Genomic DNA, 18,594 nt, shown 5'->3' with positions numbered 1-18,594 from the left:
CGTCAGTGCGCGTGGCAGGAGGGCGCATGTTCCACAGGACGTGCCGCCCGGGCCGCAGGCTAACGGAGGCCGAGAACCAGGCTGAGGCTTAAACTTTGGGGCTTTTAAATACTTTGCCTCACACGTTGTTTTGCAGGGACCTACAGCCTTCTAGGAGGGTGGGGTGCTGACAACACGCAAATTCTGCAGCACAGCTGGAAGGGCGCTGGGGTTTAAAACTCACTTGTGCCAACTGTTTGCTGCAGGACCTTGAGCAAGTTCGCTCCCTCCTGGCCCTCAGGTCCCTCATCTGTAAAATGGGACTATTAAGACCTACTTCCTAGGGTTATGGTTGCAATAAATGAAATGAGGTGATGGCTGCTCCGGTGCCTGGTACCCAGAACTGACCAGGCAGCCTCCCGTGTGGGGGCCCCGAGCTGGGGCTGAGGAGTCAGAGATGGGCAGTGACCTGTCCCCTTGCAGCTCCCAGTGTGGCTGCTGGTCCGGTCCCCAAGCAGCAGCGCTCTCTGTGAATTGCTGTCTCAGTGGGGGTGGGCGGCGGTACCACGCAGGTTATGGAGACGAGGGAGGCCAGACTCTGTCCCTCAGCTGCTCACGCCTGATTGAAAAGGTAAAAGAGCCACATCACCGGATGGCTCTGGCCAACCACGTGACCCTGGGGACGGTAACACAGAGCCCCACTTCTGCGCGAGGAGAACCCGGAGGCTGGGTGGGACTCGTGCCTCGCGAGCCTGGCTGGGCCTCAGATCTCTCGGAGCTTTCCAAGGTGCAGCGTGCGTGCAGCCCCAGGACACGGACGCACAGCCGGGCGAGGGGACCGTCAGAGGTGGTGGAGCAGGGCCTGGACTGCTCGTCCTCAGGGCTGCAGGGTTAACCAGCTGGGGTGTACCCAGGGGTGCCTGGACCCCCCTCTTTACTCCTAAATACTCACTGAGTAATCAACGAGGTGTTGGGGGAAGAGGCAAAAAGAGGGACTCCTGGGGACAGGGGTGGGGTGACGTGGGAGGAAACGTATGCTCAGCCCCAGACGCACGAACTTCTCAGGGAGAGGCCCCCAGGGGCAGCTGGGACGCAGAAGGGACGCTCGGGAGAGAAGTCTGGGTGAAGACGTGTCGGGAAGTCCACCCAGAGATGATAGACCGGATGCAGTTAGAAAAGGTTACGTAGGAAAAGAAAACAGAGCTAAAGGCAGACCTGCTGTGATTTAGGGTCTCGGGAAAGAACAGAGGAGAGGAGGTGGACAAGAGGGTGACCCGGGAGGCGGGGAGGGGGGTCCAAGGAGGAGGACATGGCTGCAGGACACAGACGGGGACGGGACGCAGGTGTGACATGCTTCCTTCTTCCCTTCCTTCCTTCCTTTCTTTTTTTAAACATAAATCCATGACAAGTCTTGAATGGTTGGAAATAGAGTGGCTTTTGAATTTCTTAAATTCACAAAAAGGTTTTTTTTGTGGGGAAAAAAATGTGTTACCGTCTCTGTTAAATCATCTGGTGGCAGATTCTGCCTCCCTCACGTCGCAGCGGAGAGCGCTCGGGGAGGGACAGGTCTGCCGCTGTTTCACCCAGAAGATCAGGTCCAGGTGAAGAGCCGGGCTCTGATTCAGGCAGATATTCAAGTCAAAGCGCCAGACGGTTTACCCGTTTATTCATTCCTTCGACACAGGACAGACCACCTGGCACTGCCCATGAAGCACAGAGATAGTAAGTAAAGCCATTAAGGAGCTGGCGTCAAGCAAGGAAGACAGACACACTGACAGGCAGTTCGAAAAAATGCTCAAGACTTAACAAGAGAACCTTAAACAGCAGGAGTGCTCCACGGATGGACGCCCGGGGGAACCCAGCGCGAGCGGCCCGCAGTGAGCCTGAGGGCGGTGTGCGCAGCGACATGAGCCAGGTGCGGGAGGACGAACCGCCCCCGCCCCGATCCCACGGCGCCAAGGCCCCCAGAACAGGCAGGTCCACACCGATGGGAAGCGGAGAGCGGCTGCCAGCGGCTGGGGGAGGGTGGGGAGTCAGAGCTCAACAGGGTCAGGGGTTCAGTTTGGGAAGATGAGGAAGTTCTTGAAACGGATGGTGACGGGGGTTGCATGACAACGTGAATGCACTTATAGCCACAGCTCCGTGCACTTAAAGACGGTTGCAGCAGTAAAGGCTACGTTCTGTACACTGTCCCACAGTAAAACCCCACAGTAACGCGTGTGAAGCCATCAGGTAGTTGAATGCGCTGAAGGTCTTTTCCCAGGAGCCCCTGTCGGGGGGACGGCTACGTTCTCAGCTTCTCTGCCGGGCAGAAGACAGCCCAGTTTCTGTGCCCCAATTTGAGATCGAGCAGCCGCCCACGGAGCGAGCCCCGCGGAGGCCTTTCTGACGGTGACTCACGGGGACCGAGCTCTCACCCTGCACAATCAGGCGGCAGGCAAAGCCGACACAGCGCTCCGTCCCCAGGAGGGAGGGCCCCCGCGGCGGGACCTCTCCGCAGGAGACCGGCGCCCACCACAAGCAGGTGCGTGGTCCTTTCACTGAAGCTGCGCGTCCCCACCGACGCTAACGATTAACACCGGTCAAACAACTGAGCTCGGAACCGCCTTCTAATCCTGAGAGAAGGTGAGACTTCGGACCAAAGTCATGGAGCGAGACCGGTCCGAGCCGCTATGCCGCACGCTACGGATCTGCTAGTTTTTACCGCAGTTAATCAGCGTTTGCCTCTTTGAAAGTAAACTTTGGGTTCTACTTGACTCCACGCTCCCCTTCAGGAGTGTAAGAAGGTAGGAGCAAGAAATGGGGGGAGGAGCACTAAGAAGTCTACCACCCGAGAGAACTGCGACGAGCACGTTGCCACTGCAACTGGAACCTGTCCCCCGCTCGGCTTGCTAGAGTTCAGCCCCGGCGTGGGGCTGAGCACGCTCCCCAGTTACAGACGGCAGAGTGGGATCCGGAGGGAAGGGGCGGGCCTCTCCCGGCGCCGCACCATCTGTCTGCAGGGAAGGCAGAACTCAGCTCGGCTTGGCTGTCCGGGCGTCTCCGCCACTCCAGGAGCTCTCTGGACAACGAGAGCCGTCGCCTACTGCAGCCAGAGCCCCTGGCTGAAAACGCAGCCTCCTCTGAGATGGTTTCCGTTGTTCAGATGTTTGAGAGACAGCCAGAGCCTGGCCGGGGCACCGAGCGAACATCTGGGTGACGGGTTGGCCAGAGAACCACCCAGCAGCTGGAGGCCACGTGGGCGCTGAGCCCGCCAGCCCGCAGGGCCTCCCCGCGCCCCTCCACCTCCCTGCATCTCCCTGCACGTCTCCACCTTTAAGGCCTCCCAGCCCCTCCTCTGCCAGCTCACAGCCTCGCAGGGGCAGGTCATCCCTTTCACAGATGCCCCAGGGCGGCTCTGGTGCCCCAGGCACAGCCACCCACGGAAAGAGGCCTCTGCCCTCCAGGGCCGAGTCTCGTGTGGGACAAACTCAGCCAAGCGGTTGAAGGAAGGTGGCGTCTTGGGCGTAGGGTTCCCGTGTGCGAGTGTCCCTGGGGGCTTGGAGGAGAAGGCAGGGCTGCGGGGAGGCGTGGAGGCGCCCGGTGTGAGGCGGGCAGTGGATGAGAGTCAGCAGGGCCACGGGCCAGGGGCTCCCCCGGGGCTCGCCGGGCTTGCGTGTCCCTAGTGAGGTGGCTTCAGCAGGCTCCCAGCCCACTGGACCCTGCACTGACTCCTGCGTCCGGCTGGGACGCTCAAAGGGGCGGCCCTTGGCCTGCTCGGGGCAGAGCTGAGGCCACTGCCCAGTGTGCTGTCAAAGGCGCACAGGCATCTCCGAGGTGTCACCACGTGTGGATGCCCGGTCCCTGCTCATTGCCCCCGCCCCGCCATGGCACCGCCCAGACCCTGCGCTGCTCCGACTGGCTCCACAGGCAGGCGGGCTGGGACTCCCTTCTGGGGGCTCACCCTGCCTCTGAACGCGGCCCAGTTCTGGGCTGCAGAAAAAAGTCTTTAATTTGGTTGAAACAAGCATTTCTCCACCGTATTTGATCACACAATGCTTCTTCCTCCAAATACCTATTAACCTGGAGGGAGGAACACATGTAGGAAACACGTGCAGGCTTAGGCCACGTTCAGCCAACCTGCAGCCCTGAAAGCCACCACTCAGTGGGCGGGGACAGCCACCCGGCCGTCACAATCCTTCACAAGTATCCAGTCCCAGGAAGCCACCATCCGCCACTAAAGGCGACACTCCAGCATGCCTTCTACCACAGCTGAACAACTCGGAGAGCCTCTGCAAATTTCAGTGCTGCCAGACAAACACACACAGTGACGTAGCTGTCACTGCCTCTGAAGGAGAGCGCCTGGTCACAGTCACTCATACTGCTGTCACTGAGTAATGTCCCCAGCTGGTTCTGCACACACGGAGTTTAACTGCCACTTGAAATGCCTCCAAAAGAATGATTCAGACTTGAAACAGTTATTGGTACACAGAGAGGCACGGAAATCAAGCAACAGAAAGTATGTTGTATATTTGTAAATCAAATGCTTGTCCCTGAAGGAATGACCAAAATTCTGCATTTGATTGCGAACTGATAACCAAAAGCTTCACGGGACCTAAGAAAGGAAGATATCCAGGTGACGATGGGTCACTTTTTGCTAAGATGCTTATCACAGGCCAAGCAAGGCACCCGGGGCAAGGGCAAGGGACGGCTACCTCGGAGGAGACGGGAAAAACTGCCAAGCAAGAGGCCAGCGGCAAGTTCAGTGGTCCCTGGGACCCTCTGAAAGGCGGTGTCCTAGGTAATGGGCAGTGGTTTTTTCTTCTTTGCAACATAGAAAATAAAAGCACAGCATAAAACCACAGTTGTCAAGCGCGGCATCTCAGTAACTCTCGGTGTCCCCAGGCCACAACCAACACCTGCAGTTCCATTTAGTCAGTCATTAAGTCTGAACAACACGACAAGCATTTGTGCTCCAACAACGCAGAAGTCATTCGAGAAGATGAAACACGTTCACTTGAAGAAAACTATGTTTGCATCATTGTTCAACAGTCTCACAATAACCCCTCAAGCTGAGGCTCACAGCCCCTTTGGGGATGAGGAAGTTGAGGGTCAGAGAAGCCCAGCGCCATCTCCAAGGTGCCAGAGCTAACCGACATGCCTGCCGCGCAACGCGCGTCGCTGGGTTTCTCTTCTCCTGGAGAACAGTGTCCCTCTGGCACAGGACTGCCTCCGTCCCGTCTGCTTTGGCAGACCCTGGCATGGCATCCTGCCACAGGACAGAACCAACGCCTCCTGAATTCAGTTATCTCTCCCAAAGAACCCCTCTGTTTGGCACATTAGAGAGGATGGGGAGAAACAGGTGCCAAAGCAGGTGAATGAAAACGGTTGGTTGTAGACCCTGGACAGAGGTGGCCACGGGTCAGTGAGCGGAGACCCTCGCATGCCCTCTGCATCCCAAGCCTGAGCGCGGGAGGGGCGACAGAAACTGTCCCCAGGGCGTGTGGCAAGGAGAAATCCGCGAGGACTTGTGGATGGAGCACGCGAGATACGCCCACAGCCCCCGCGGCTCTGAGGGGACAGCAAGCAGGGGAGCAGGGTCAGAGGTCCCCTGAGACCACGGACTCATCCGTGGGGGACATGGGGGGACGGAAAGCTCATGAAACAGGACTGAGCGGAAACACTCTGGGGCCACCGACGGGCCGTCCAGAGACCTTGCAGAAGGTCCTGGTCCTGCTCCTGCTCCTGGGGCCATGGGTCTCCTACTGCCCATTCCAACGTGGGCAGTCGGGATAAAACAAAGGCCCCTACGGCGCCGGCCACGACGCTGGCATCTGTGCGCATGGGCGCTCCCTCTCGGCGGGGCCCAGCCGGCCGGCTCTCCCATCCAGACCTGCCAAGCCAGGACTCACCCACCTCATCCTCAACCCTCAGAGCACTCTCACCCCACACTGAGGGGCACACGGCACAGGGAGCCATGTGCCCGGGGTCTCTCACACACACACCACCTGCCCTCGGGACACGCGTCCCGCAAGCCGCAGGGCTGCCGGCAGACGGAGAGGCCAGCCCGGCACGGAGGCCCGCCTCCCTGCCGACCGTCGCGCCCCTGGGGCCCTGGAAACACGTTTCGGGATATTTAACAAGATGGTGCTATCCAGTTCAAACTTCGTGTTACCTCAGACCCGCCCCAGCCACCTCACAGGGGCACCGTGAGGCAGAACTACGTTAGCTCCAGTCCACGTGCACTTAAAAGGTGCCCCCGGGGGCCTCTGGGGAGAAGGGGGGAGGGGTGTCCACGACACACAAAGGTGAACGTTTCGATTCCAAAAGGGGCTCTTTTAATGTCAGAGGACTTTCACCTCAACCTTCTAAACCTGTACAAAGACACTGAGGGCACAGAGCTCAGGTGACTGTGGCATTTGAATGTCCCGAAGGGCCCGAATGCTGACCACCGGCGCCTCACTCGGCAGCACTCCCCGTCCACAAGCCAACTGCCCCCAAGGGAAGCCCCTAGGCTTCTGCGAGCCTGCAGCCCTAATGACACCTGCCGGTGACAGTCACAGGCTTTCCTACTCACTGCACAAGAACACGTTAAGTACTCAAATAATAAGACAGTTTATACGCTGCCAACCTATCGAGGCTGGGCTGGATTTTCTAACCACGCCCAGGTCACTTCCTCTGTTGACACCCAGTGCAGGATGTCTCAGAGACCTGCATCACCTCCTCGACACGTCTCAAACTTTCCCCTTCGGTGGCAGAAGCAATGCGTCCAGAAGTAAGGAACCCCCAAAACCCGAGAAGGTATTTGCAAAGCACTTATCTGATAAGATACTATGTATTAATAACTCTTACAACTCAGTAATTAAGAGATAAATAATCCAATTTTTTAAATGGGCAAAGGACCTGAATAGACATTTCTCCAAAACAGATACACAAGTGGCCACTAAGCATGAGACAGCAACGCCACTAGGCATCAGGGAAACGCGAATCAAAACTGCGGTGCGCCAACGCACAGAACAGGAGATGCAACACTGCAACGGCCACCGCAATGAAACACTCCGTGCCTGCCTAAGCCTGCCGTGACGAACACCACCGCTGCGGCCACAACCACAGAGACGTGTTTGCTCACAGTCTGGAGGCCGGGCGTCGGAGAGCAGGGTGCAGACACCGCCGAGGGCTGGGGAAGGCTCTCTGCCGGGCTTGCAGGCAGCCGCCTTCCTGCTGGGTCCTCGCAGGCAGAGGGAGAAGAGAAATACGCTCTGGCATCTTTTCTTACAAGAGCACTAATCACATCATGGTGGCTGCACCCTCATGACCATGGCTAACCCTGATTAACTCCAAAATGCTCCACCTGCAAACACCGCCACGTTGGGAGCTAGGGCTTCAACACATGAATTTGAGGGGAAATGATTCAGTCCACAGCATCACCCGCCAGGACGGCTACGACAGAAAACACAGACGATAACAAGCAGTGACAAGATGTGGAGACTGGAACCGCACACTGCTGGTGGCTCTGTGAAGTGGCACAGCCACTTTGAGAAATGGCCTGCCGCCTCCTCCCTAGGTTAAATGCAGGGTTACCAATGACCCAAATTCAAAACCAAAGATGAAACAGAAATGTGCAAGTAAATGAAGGCGGACTGAATTCGTTATCCACAGGCCTGCGGTATAGGAAATGCAGACGGGTCTCCATCAGGCTGGAAACTTGAGTCTCCAGGAAAGAATGAAGAGCATCGGAAATGGTAAATAAGAGTGTAAGAATAAAAGTGTTTTCTTTCTTCTCATAATTCACTTAAGGGACAACTGACTCCGCAAAGCAAAAGTAAGAACTCTCTAAGGAGGGGTCTATAACACATATAAAGCTAAAAGGTGTGACAGTTGGAATGATGCTCTTGTAAGTTGATCACTGTGCAGAGTACGGACTGTGGGCAGGGACTCAAAACAGACCTGACTGGTGAAGGATGCTGCAGTTCGCCCCAGGGCAACCACACACACACACACACAAACACACACACACGTCAGGGAGGGTATGAATGGAAAACAAATATCAACACGGCAACTTTAACCAAACTATATCAAAAATTGCATTAAATGATCCACAGCTGACATCACCATGGTAAGGAATGCTGACGTTAACCCCCCCAACCCCGAAGGAAACACTGACAGAGCATCACGCCTGCAACATTCCTGCCCAAAGCGCACAGTCACGACCCGCTCGTGAGAAAACACCAGACACCCTGGACTGAGGGACGGACATTCCACAAAGGTGCACATTCGGGTGTCGAGGTCAAGGAGGACAAGACAAACCCCGGGGCAGTGTCACGGATTGCAGGAGACTGAGAGAACAGGACAACTAAATTTCACGTGAGACTCAGGACTGGACTGGACTTGGGGCCACAAAAAGACATCAGGGAAAAGCCGGTGAAGCCGGAAGGGCATCTGGGAAGCACATGATCACACAGGAGCGAAGTGAACTTCCTGGGCTTGGTGACTGCGCTGCGGTTACGTAAAATGTTACCACTTGGGGAAAAGGAGCTGTTTTTGCAACGTTTCTGTTAGTCGGAGAGGATTTCAGAATGAACAGGTGAAAGATGGCATTAAATGTAAGCAGACTAAACAGGGCAATTAAAAGACAGAGACAGTCATATTAGCCAAAATCTAGAGAAACCCAAATGTCCACCCAAAGTGAATTCAGTGGTACAGACTCGGTTAAAAGGAACGAAGTAGTAGTACCTCAAACAGCAAAAGGGAAAATCTCACGCACTCTGCTGAGCAAAACAGTCCGACACCAAAAAGCTTGAAGGAAACGCCCCTGAGAATTCCGGCATCATTCTGTCCATGTGAAATTCTGGAGCGGGCGGAACTAACCCGGAATGATGCCGGTCACGTCTGGGTTTGCGAGTGGTGCTGGCCCGGGCAGGCCGGGCGGGGGGCCGGGGGTCCGGGCAGGCCGGGCGGGGGGCCGGGGGCCCGGGCAGGCTGGTCGGGGGGCCGGGGGTCTAGGCAGGCCGGGCGGGGGGCTGGGGGCCGGGGGTCTAGGCAGGCCGGGCGGGGGCCGGGGGCCTTCCCGGGGAGAGGAAACACCCTGCCCGGGGGGGTTGGGGGGCGCTGCCTGCGCTTGTCCGGACTTGTTGAACCGTACGCTTGACAACGTGTGGATTTATCGAACGCAATTTGTAGGTCAATCAAGTCGACTGAAAGGAAGAAGGAAGTTGCCGTCTCCCCAGCGCGGCTGTGGGAATCCGGGGCAGCACACGGAGCGGCGGAAGCGCAGCGTGGGAAGCATGAGTTCGCAATCGGGGCGAGGAAGCGCGGGGCCGGCGGCTGCCCGGAGGCGCGTCCTCCGTGCGCTTCGACCGCCTCACTGCGGAGAAGCGGTTTCGAAGCCGTCGGGCAGGGCTTCGAGCACGGTGATTCTGCAGAAACAGCGCGTCTGGAACCGCGAGGTCGCTGAGGTCAGACTCCCGCGGCAGCGCCCCCCCGCCCCCCAGGACCGAGCTCGCGCTGGGCTGCCCGGCGCCGCACGGCAGCGCCCCCCGTGGGCGCGGAGAAGCGCGGGCGGCGCACGGCCTCTGCGGGCGGGGGCCTGCTCGGCGCCTCCCGCGTGCCCGCTTGTTTAACCCTCACAACAGCCTCGAAGGCTCTGAACGGACGAGGACGCAGAGGGCCAGGGCGCTCGGGTCTCCCGCGCGGCGGCCGCCCTGCCGGGGCGCCTCGGCCGGGCCCCCGCGCTCCCTGCGCCGCAGGGCCGCCGTCTCAAGCAGCGCGCGCCGGGTTAGACTCGCTCTTTTGCGATAAGGACGCTCGCGTTCCTGCGAATGATCTTTTTTTGACGTGCTTCCCAACGCCAAGGCAGGGAGACAGCAAAACATAAAATGGAAACAAAAACAAACCCAAAAAGCCCTGTGCTCTGGTTATAGGACGTCACTTCTTTTCGATCCTTGGGGATAGGATTTCGCCTCGTGAGACAAGCTGCCGCAAAGTTTTCAAAGATTCTCTCCTAGAAACTGAGAACTAGGAAGACAGGTGCCAGCTGTGGATCTCTGTCGAGTCACCTGGGGCTGTGTTTTGTCAGTGGATTAACAAAGCCCTGGGTCACCTTTCCACTCCGCACACCCTGCAGGTGTGAGCGGTGACTTCCGCACACACTGTCGCTCGTAACCCTGCAGCAGCTCTGAGACAGGCGAGGGGGTGGGCGTGGAGGTTACACTGCGAATCCACCTATGAATGAGGAGAGGGAGCCTTGTCCACGGTCCTTAGGAGCACGGGGCAGACCCTGGACTTCACTTCGCAGGGGACCGCAGGGAGGCTGAGCACCCTTAAACATCAGGGTCCGTGGGACAGCTGGGCTTCGCCTAGAACTTCCGACCTCATTTCTAACTCTGTCCATGGATGTTCAACACGAGGTGACATGCGAAACACCCTCCCTACCGAGACAACAGATGCACGTTTCCCAGGGGACAGCCAGGCAGGCCCAGGAAGTGACAACGGGTCACCTCAGTAAACAGTGGCCTGTGACATTACCATATTTCGCCAAACCTAAGGAGCTACTGAAGCTGAAACGTATCAGCCACACCACTAAGAAGTCACGTGCTCCCAGTTAAACTGTGACACGTCGACTTGAAGACGCAGCCTGACCTCAGATACATTAAAACGCGTCTCGGTGTCGATGAAGTGCGGAAATTCAAGGCCAGTTTCTTCCAACTGGGGTCATAACCTTGTCAGGAGTCACTGGCCCATTAACTTATCAACACTGTTGAGCAGTAACGGCGCTGACCATGGGACCGCCGGTGGGAAGGGAGGAACAAGGTAGAGGAAGGTATCGCCTGCCTTCCAGGAACCCCCTCTCAGACTGGGTCCTTCAAGGAAAATTCCAGAAGCCTTGTAAAAGCAGCCGTCACAAAAGGAGACGAGAACATACAATGGAATAAAGACAGTCTCTTCAGCAAGTGGTGCTGGGAAAACTGGACAGCAGCATGCAAATCTGCGAATCTAGAACACCCCCTCACACCACACACAAACATGAACTCAAACTGGCTCAGAGACTTAAACGTAAGACACGACACTATAAAGCTTACTTTGGATTTGATTTCACAGAGGTGACCTTTTTAAGAACAAGAAAACACAACACGCCAAGGTTCTGAGTGGCTTCAAACACGGGGGTGGTCTAGGCGTCTGCTTAGTGCAGGCCACAGACTTGTTTGGGGTGCCGTCAGGGACACCCCTCCTTCTCTGCCAGGGCCATGCTCAGCCCCCAGCCTACGGGCCCCGTCAGAATCTCCCTACTGCCAGCACCCACTTCTTCCATCACAGCAGCCAGCCCTGAACACCTGTCCTCACCATCAGTGGTCATTCATGAGCTGGGACCCTCCCTTCCCAATGAGGTCACACTTCAGGGGACACAGTCCATGTCCACCTCCTTCCAGGACTGGTGAGCACATGTGGACACAGGTTGGGGTTCTGCTGAGGCCCCACGGGGAGCAGCCGCTGTGTCTGCAGGTGCGAAGCAGTGGGGCGGGACCGGGGCCCAGGTTCTAACAGCCCCCGCCCCTGCTCCCGCCTGTCCCGGGCCTGGGGCCAGAGGTTTGCACATGCCGACCCTCACCACGACTGCCCTCCTCGCAGCGGCCACAGGAGAGGGTATAAAGTTATGCTCCCGTTTACACGTGGGGGACCTGAGGCAGAGAGAAGCCCACCACGAGCTTCTACGTGCTGGTCACAGCCGCCAGTCCCACTCCGAGGCCCAGCCTCCACCGCTTTCTACAGCCTGTGGGCTCCGGGCAAACCTGCCAGTATCACCCAGAACCACCCCTCACCCCATCACCAGCTCCTGGTCCTCAGCACATGCGACATTTCCAGTCCTACACCTAAATACAAAATCTCTCTCTCTTTTTTCCCCCCTAATTTCCTTTTCCTTTCTTTCTTCTTTTTTTTTTCAGCGGAGGTGCTGGGGATGGAACCCAGGACCTCATGCATGCTAAGCACGTGCTCTACCCCCGAGCTGTGCCCTCCCCCCAATACAAAATCTCTTTGAAGGTTTAATGACTTTGATTGCAGGCCTTGTACCCCAGACAAGACTGGAATGAAGTATTTAGTAATTCGTTACTCAGAGTTTCCCAGGAGAAACTTCCTGATACGGGCGAGGCGTATAATCTTAGAGATGAGTTCACCGAGGGGGCCCTAACCTCCCTCAGCGGCGGGAATCCCATCGTCTGGGGGAGTCTGCTGGGAAGAGAGATGGTGGGGGCACGAGTGCTCAGCAGCCCAGCAACAGGAGCAGCGCCCAGAGCTCAGGGCTGCTTTGTGCCCCCCCAGCCCCCCTCCGGAGTCCCCTCTTGGAGAGGTGTGCAGAGTGAGACCCAGCAGTGGGCAGTCCCTGGGCTCGTGTCAGAAAAGCTTTGTTCTCATGGCTTTTGCTCCCCTAGCAGGGCTCAGGGCAAAGCTGCTGATCGGATGCCCAGATCACGCTGAAGTGACCTTCAGGGGCTCAAGTGTGTAAACCAAGAACCTACTGCCTGCAGCCCAGGCCTCGGGGAATCCAGCCCTAGCCCTTTATCAGCTGGTCAGACGGGAGTGACCTTGGAGAAGTTCCATTTTGGGGGTCCAAGGAAGCTGCAGAGGAGAGACGACACAGGGGCCCCCCAGGAACTCAGGCCCTGGCCCTCAAGTCCCGCAGCTGGAGACAGCTCACACCGGCCCAGGGGTGCTGACTAACCACAGGGGCCCCCAGGCAGAGCCCAAAGCCGGGAGCCCAGCCTGAGCCTGTGGCCGGACCATAGGCCCCGGTGCAGGACCGCGGCGTGTGAAACAGTGACTGTGAAAGCAGCCGCTGCCCCACGGGTGTGGACGGACCCCCGTGACTGGCTGGCCCCCTACCCCCGGGCCTGTCCACAGCAGAGGCGTTTCTCACACGGAACTGCTCAAGCTGCTGGAAACAATGTCGCATTAGAGCTGGCAGGGGCCTCTCGCGCGACCCAGTCGACACCCCTGCAACAGGAGAGACAGCCCGGAAGAGACGGTGCAGGGCACTCCTCCCACCCCCGAAATAAGCCCCCCCCATGCTCACAAGAGAGCAGGGCATGCAGGAGGGCGGGGTTCTCTGGGGTTTGCAGGGTTGGGGTGCAAAGAGAAATTCTGGGAAAATACCCCTGTGTCTTCGGGCCTGTAGTTGTTCAAAGGGTACCCTGAGGCCTGGGCTGGGCTGGTGACAACGGCAGTCAGCAGGGGGTCTTGGTGGCAAGGACTGAACTGCGGTTTCCTGAAGCCTCTGCGCCTGATATGTGGAGGGGTCTGGGGGAGGGCCTCCCGCCAGCACCAACCAGCCTCCAAGCCACCCAGGAGGGAAAGACTCGGAGGAAGCCGCGCGGGCAGAAGCAGGGAGGAGAGGGACCAACTCTGGAAAGTCTAGAAGAGAATTCAGGCAGTGCAGCTAGAAAAGATCCGACTGCAGCCACGGGGGCCCAGCGGCCAGCAGGGCGAGAGGGAGAGCCAGCAGGTCAAACTGGGATCAGGGGCTGGAGGCTTAAATTTAGCCAGGTGAGCAGAGCCGGGGGTGCTGGGAGGAGCAGCCATCACCTGCCCAGGCCGGTCAGCCTGTCCCCAACAGCAGGTCCACTTTCTGGGCACCGCCAACCTGCTGCCTGGGGGAGCCGACAGCCCGCCCCTTGGAGACTGGCAGGAGGCTGCTTCTGCGAAAGGCGGTTCAGTTAAAAGTTATACAGGTCCTTTCCTCGTCATCGCAGCCTCCGTTCCCAGCCCCTCTGCTGCGTTTCTCTGGACTCCGGATGCAGTTGGAAGACACTTAATAGAAACCAACCAGGGATGCCCTGGGTGACAGTGAGGGCCTTCTGAACTCTCCCCACCAGGGACTTCTAGATCTGTTGCTGCTGTGAGTCTTGAGAGACTTGAAGGGGCTACACAGCACCAACCAACGAGCACTGAAAACCCTGAGGACTGTGCTCAGGTGTGGGGATGGCGCACAGGTGGCGTCTGTTTAGAGGGTGTAGGGGATAAATGGCAGGCAGTCTGGGAAGGAGCTGGGGAGGATGGCCCCGGGGGCGGCGGCGGGCAGGACGGCTTTGCGGACACACTGGTGTTTATTTCAGCGAGGGCAAGGCCTAGCGCTTCACATGAAAACCTCCTCCCTGCTGGGGTTGCCGGCCATGGCGATCCAGAACCCACAGGACCACCCTAGGAGTGAACGTTAGAACACGGCAGCCTGGTCTCCTGACCTTCTTGGAGAAGAGCAAGCAAACCAACAGAACCTTTCAGCCGCCACCGGGGGAGACCCACAGGTGAATACAGCCCCAGACGTTTCCTTTTCACAGCATATGGCTCCCAGCAGTGTGGCTTAAGCTTTGGAGGTAGGCAACTTTTCAGAAAAGGGTTGTTTCAAGCAGATAAGACACCCTTGGAGACATGAGCACCACCAAAGGACTGAAGAGGGAGTGGTGTCAGACATGCTGAGCAAACGCTGACTCGCCCACTCATACTGGAGCATGTGAGGAGTCAGCACCCGGGAAAGTGGGCTGGTTCCTGACCCCTCACCCCCACCGCCCGCAGGTAGACCCCCAGGCTTCCCACCCCCGCGGCTTGTTTCCTCTAGGAAAGGGAGGGGAGCTGCCCTTGCCATCTCTGCAGGTCCCTTGCTCCCCGAACCCCCACCCCACCCCTTCGGATGCGGAGACCAGGCGCAAGTCTGCCTCTCTCCTTGGGCTTTGGACTGGACCTCAGCCCAGAGAGCCGGGCCGCCTCACCCTCCTCGCCAGCATGCGCAGGGCTCTGAGCACTGCCTGTGTTCCCAGCAGACACACCTCCTTCCTCCTGCTATTTATGACCACAAATCTGTGTTTCTGAAGATAGAAAAGATGCTATTTTGAGATAGAGGAGACCACCGCTCAGCTTTCCACCTCTCACAGGTTGTCAGGTCTGTGGGGACAGGCATGTGGGCGCGAGCTCGGGGCCCGGCACCCACTCATCCACACCTGAGACTGGGGCCGCGCCTTTGATGAGCAGACGCCACACCTGGACCAGACAGCAGCAGAGGGGCAGGATTCGGGAAAGGGTCCCCACTGTCCGAGGGCGTGGCCACTGCTCCCCAGCCCCTGTGTTGCCGTAGGGCCAGCCACAGAAGGGGGTCACCGTAGGCTTCCACCCCTGTGCCTGCGTGGGTGCTGGTATCTGACCAGGAGCGTGACGCTGCCCTGCTGACCCAGAGTTTGCTGCACCCAACTGACGGGTGGCACGGCCATCCCACCACAGCTCTGCCAGATGGGCACCTCCTTGGCCGCCTGAGCAGTTCCGGGCACTGGTAACAGAATCCCAGCCTTTCTCCTCCAAGCACCAGGCTGAAACTCTGCCCAGGGTGGCAGTGGCTAAAAGCTGCTACCAAGTGGCCGGGTGGCAACGCAGTGAAGATTAGGCCCCGCGGAAAGTGGAGAGCAAACTCGCCATCCCGGCTGGCAGCCACCTCGACTTCCCTCTCTGCTCGGAGCAACCGCTTCTCACTCACAAACTGCACGACCTCCCACAGCGACCTGCAGGATGAAACATCTGGAAACGTGGCCCTGACGGGGGTGCGTGGCCAAATATCCCCCGCGGCTCCACGAGAAGACGGGGAGAGGCCATCCGCGCTTCTCCCGGGCCCCGCGGGCTGGGGTGGAGACGCAGGGGGAGCGGGGGTTCAATGAAAGAAAACAGAGAACTCGGAAGACCGGCCGAAGACCGGCTCGAGCTTAGGCAGGAATTCAGGCACCAAACTAGCACGGCTCGCGGGGGTTAAAAGAATCCAGATGCAGCCCTCGCCACAGTCTGGCGGGTGCGGACCCCAGCTGGGGCCGAGCGAGCCAGGAAAAGCGCGCGGGAAGCCCGGGGGCTCGCGGCGCGGGGCCGGGGCCGAGCCTGCGCGCCTGGGGGCGGCTCCCGAGCTCCGCGGTCGCCCTCCCGGGGACCGAAAGCGGCGACGCCCGCCCGCCGGGAGGGCGGGGACCCTCCCTACCTGCCCGCTGGGGGCGGCCTGGGCGCGGCGAGAGCCCGAGGCCCCAGCTTTGTTCGGCGGCGGGGACCCCTTCCCTTGCGCGCTCCCCGACCCCGCCGCCCTCCCCCCGCCCCGGCCCTGCAGACCCGCCGCGGGCAGGGCTCGTCGTCCCCGGGGGTGGGTGGAGGTGGGGCCCCTCCCGGACCGCGCCTCCCCGCTCCGGACCTGGGCGCCCCGACCGGCCCGCGGGCGCGGGGAAGTTGGGCGGCGGGGCGCGGGCTCCCGTTCTCCGGCCGCCGCCGGGCTTACCTGCGCGTCCGCAGCTTGTCAGGCCCGCGGGCTCCGGCTCGCTCTCCGCCCGGCCCGGCCCTTCCAGCGCCCGCGGGGCCGAGGCGGCCGGGGACGCCGACTCTCTGCGCTGCGCTCCGGTCCCGCCGAGCGTCCGCCGGGCCCCGGGGGTCGGCCGGTCGCCCCCGCGGAGCCCGCGCGCCCTGCCCCGAGGGCTCCCGCGCGGCGCCCGGCCCGAGCGCGGCGTGGGGAGGCGGGGCGCGGGCGGCGGCGGAGCGGAGGAGGCCGGGCCCTGGCGCCGGGCTCGGGCCGCCGGCTGCGCGCTCCTCTCCGCCGCGGCCGGGAACTTGGGCCCGAGTTGGCTGCGGCGGTGGCGGCCGCGGCTCCGAGTGCAGGGCCGGCGCCGGCCAGCGGGTCCCGGGCCCCGCGCTCCGCCCCGCGCCTCCTCCCCGCCCCCGCTGCGCCGCGCCAACCCGCCCCCGGGGCTCCTCCCGGGCGGGACCCGGCCTCGCACCTGCCTCCGCCGCCCCGCGCGCCCTCTTCTCCTCCGGCCCCGACTCCCGGGCGCGCGTGGGGCTGCCCCCCCCGCCCCGGAGCCCCGACGCCCGCCCCTGGCCCCGGCCCCCTTTTTCGGAACTCGACCCCGTCCTCCGGGAGCACCTGGGGACTCGCCTGCGCCCCTGCCCGGAGCCCCCAACTCGGGGGCTGTGGGGCTGGAGGGTCTGGGAGCGGACTCGCTTATATCAAACCCTCCACACGCTCTCTCCTCCCCTGAACGCCCCCAAGGAGTGGAGCGATCTGTTACTCCTGCCTCGTAAACCCACCGTCCCCTCCTGGTCCCGGGCCGCTTTCCGACAGCGCCCAGCGGAGCAGTCCCTGGGACGCGGAACGCTGGTGCGGCGGGGACACAGTGGAAACGCGGTCCCAAGTGGGAGCTGTGCGTTCCCGCTGCTTCTGGGAGCGCAGGAGGGCTGCATGAGTCCCCAGTCACTGGAGGGAGTAAGTGCCTGAAAAGACACTAGCGCCGCAGCTCAGACGGACGCTCAAACATTTTTACTGAGGTCCCCAAGTCTGGGGCGTAAGCTGCCACCCGCACTGCTGCCAGATGGAGTAGCGAGGTCCCACGGAGGCAGAGTTCAAAGTCCAGCCCTGGCCCTGTTCCAGACCCGAGTTACAGGGCACCAACTGAGAGGGCCAGCATGGTTGAGGCCTGCCCCCCAACTGCCTTTTATTTTTCTTTTTAGGTTCTGAAACCCCCTTCTCTCCCCTGAATAGGAGGTCACCCTGCTTAAAAAATTGCCTTTGCATTCAGTGCAGTGAGAAAAAACAAAACAAAACATAACAAAAAACAGTAACAATAGTTGAAGGCTTGGCCTTTTCTTAATCAGTAACCAAACAGGGTGCCAGCCTTCTGCCTTCAGTGGGGAAGGGGACCAGGACCCTAGCGCACTGGGCTGGCCGTAAGGAGCCACTGTCCTCTGGGTTTTACAGTAAGGAGAGTGGGAGCTGTTCTAGCAAAGACGAGACTAACTGGAGGACAGTCTTCCTCAGAATTGTGCCGGCCTGGCCGGAGGCTCCCTGTGGTCTTCTCACCTCCTAGTGAACGGGGCTCATGAGACCAGGCCCAGTAACCTTCAACGAACGAACGGCCTATAATTCCACGGGGGGCCACCTTTACCAAGGGGAGCTAGTTCAAGGCTTTATCTCTAGGGACAGATGGGACGGGAGGGGAGCTGGTCAAATGCAGGCATAAAAGCTTTGAATCCACGTTGTCAGATTACAAATACGCTCCGTTCCTCTCCTCCCCAGAGTAAAGCATCAGTTCTGGGGTTAGGGTCTTTGTGGGAGGTCAAGGGAAGGACTTCTCCAGACGGTCATTCCAGAATGTGACCTGGGAGAATCTGGGAACTCACTTCATGCTCACATTCATTGAGCTCTCAGCACACAGAGATGGCTGAGACCGGGTCCCAGCCCCAGGAAGTTTAACGTCTAAAGGAATGAACACAGAAAGCGCCACTGGGCTTGACCCCAGCTGACTCTCAGGGGGAGAGCCAGCGACAGGTGACAGCAACGCCGCTGAATGTCCCTTGCGTGGTCCTGTACCTCCTACCCAGTCTGGGTCCAAGATGAGTCAGCACTAGGGGCCAGCGGGAGATGCTACCGCGCCCCCAGGAAAGGGGCTTGTGGCCGAGTAGCTGGGAAAGCCCTGGAAGGAGGGGCCCCAGCCCTGGGCCAGGTTCCCAGGGGAAGTGGTGAGCCCCACTGCCTGAGTCACTGACCAGCCGACTGCCCGGGAGTCTGGAGCCAGCCCTGCCGGCGAGCGCGGTGGGCCTGCGGACCCGTCTCACCCGTGTTTTGTCTGTGATGGCCTG

The 18,594-nt window shown here is 59.8% G+C and overlaps 2 protein-coding genes across 2 annotated transcripts in view; one reads left to right on the top strand and one right to left on the bottom strand.

Annotated features, from left to right (window-relative positions):
- WNT5B (Wnt family member 5B) overlaps positions 1 to 16,657 on the bottom strand; it is an 80,859-nt gene extending 64,202 nt beyond the window's left edge. The window contains exon 1 of the mRNA XM_072954498.1: positions 16,244 to 16,657. The gene's annotated coding sequence lies outside the window, so the exon portion shown is untranslated. The remainder of the gene's footprint in view (positions 1 to 16,243) is intronic.
- The window catches only part of FBXL14 (F-box and leucine rich repeat protein 14), a 429,592-nt gene that overhangs the window by 24,078 nt on the left and 386,920 nt on the right, over positions 1 to 18,594 (top strand). The window lies entirely within an intron of this gene.

Source organism: Vicugna pacos, chromosome 34 (assembly GCF_048564905.1).
Source record: "Vicugna pacos chromosome 34, VicPac4, whole genome shotgun sequence".
Classification (NCBI taxonomy): Eukaryota; Metazoa; Chordata; class Mammalia; order Artiodactyla; family Camelidae; genus Vicugna; species Vicugna pacos.
Note: the sequence above shows the minus strand (reverse complement) of the source record. Positions and strands in the feature narration are given on the sequence as shown.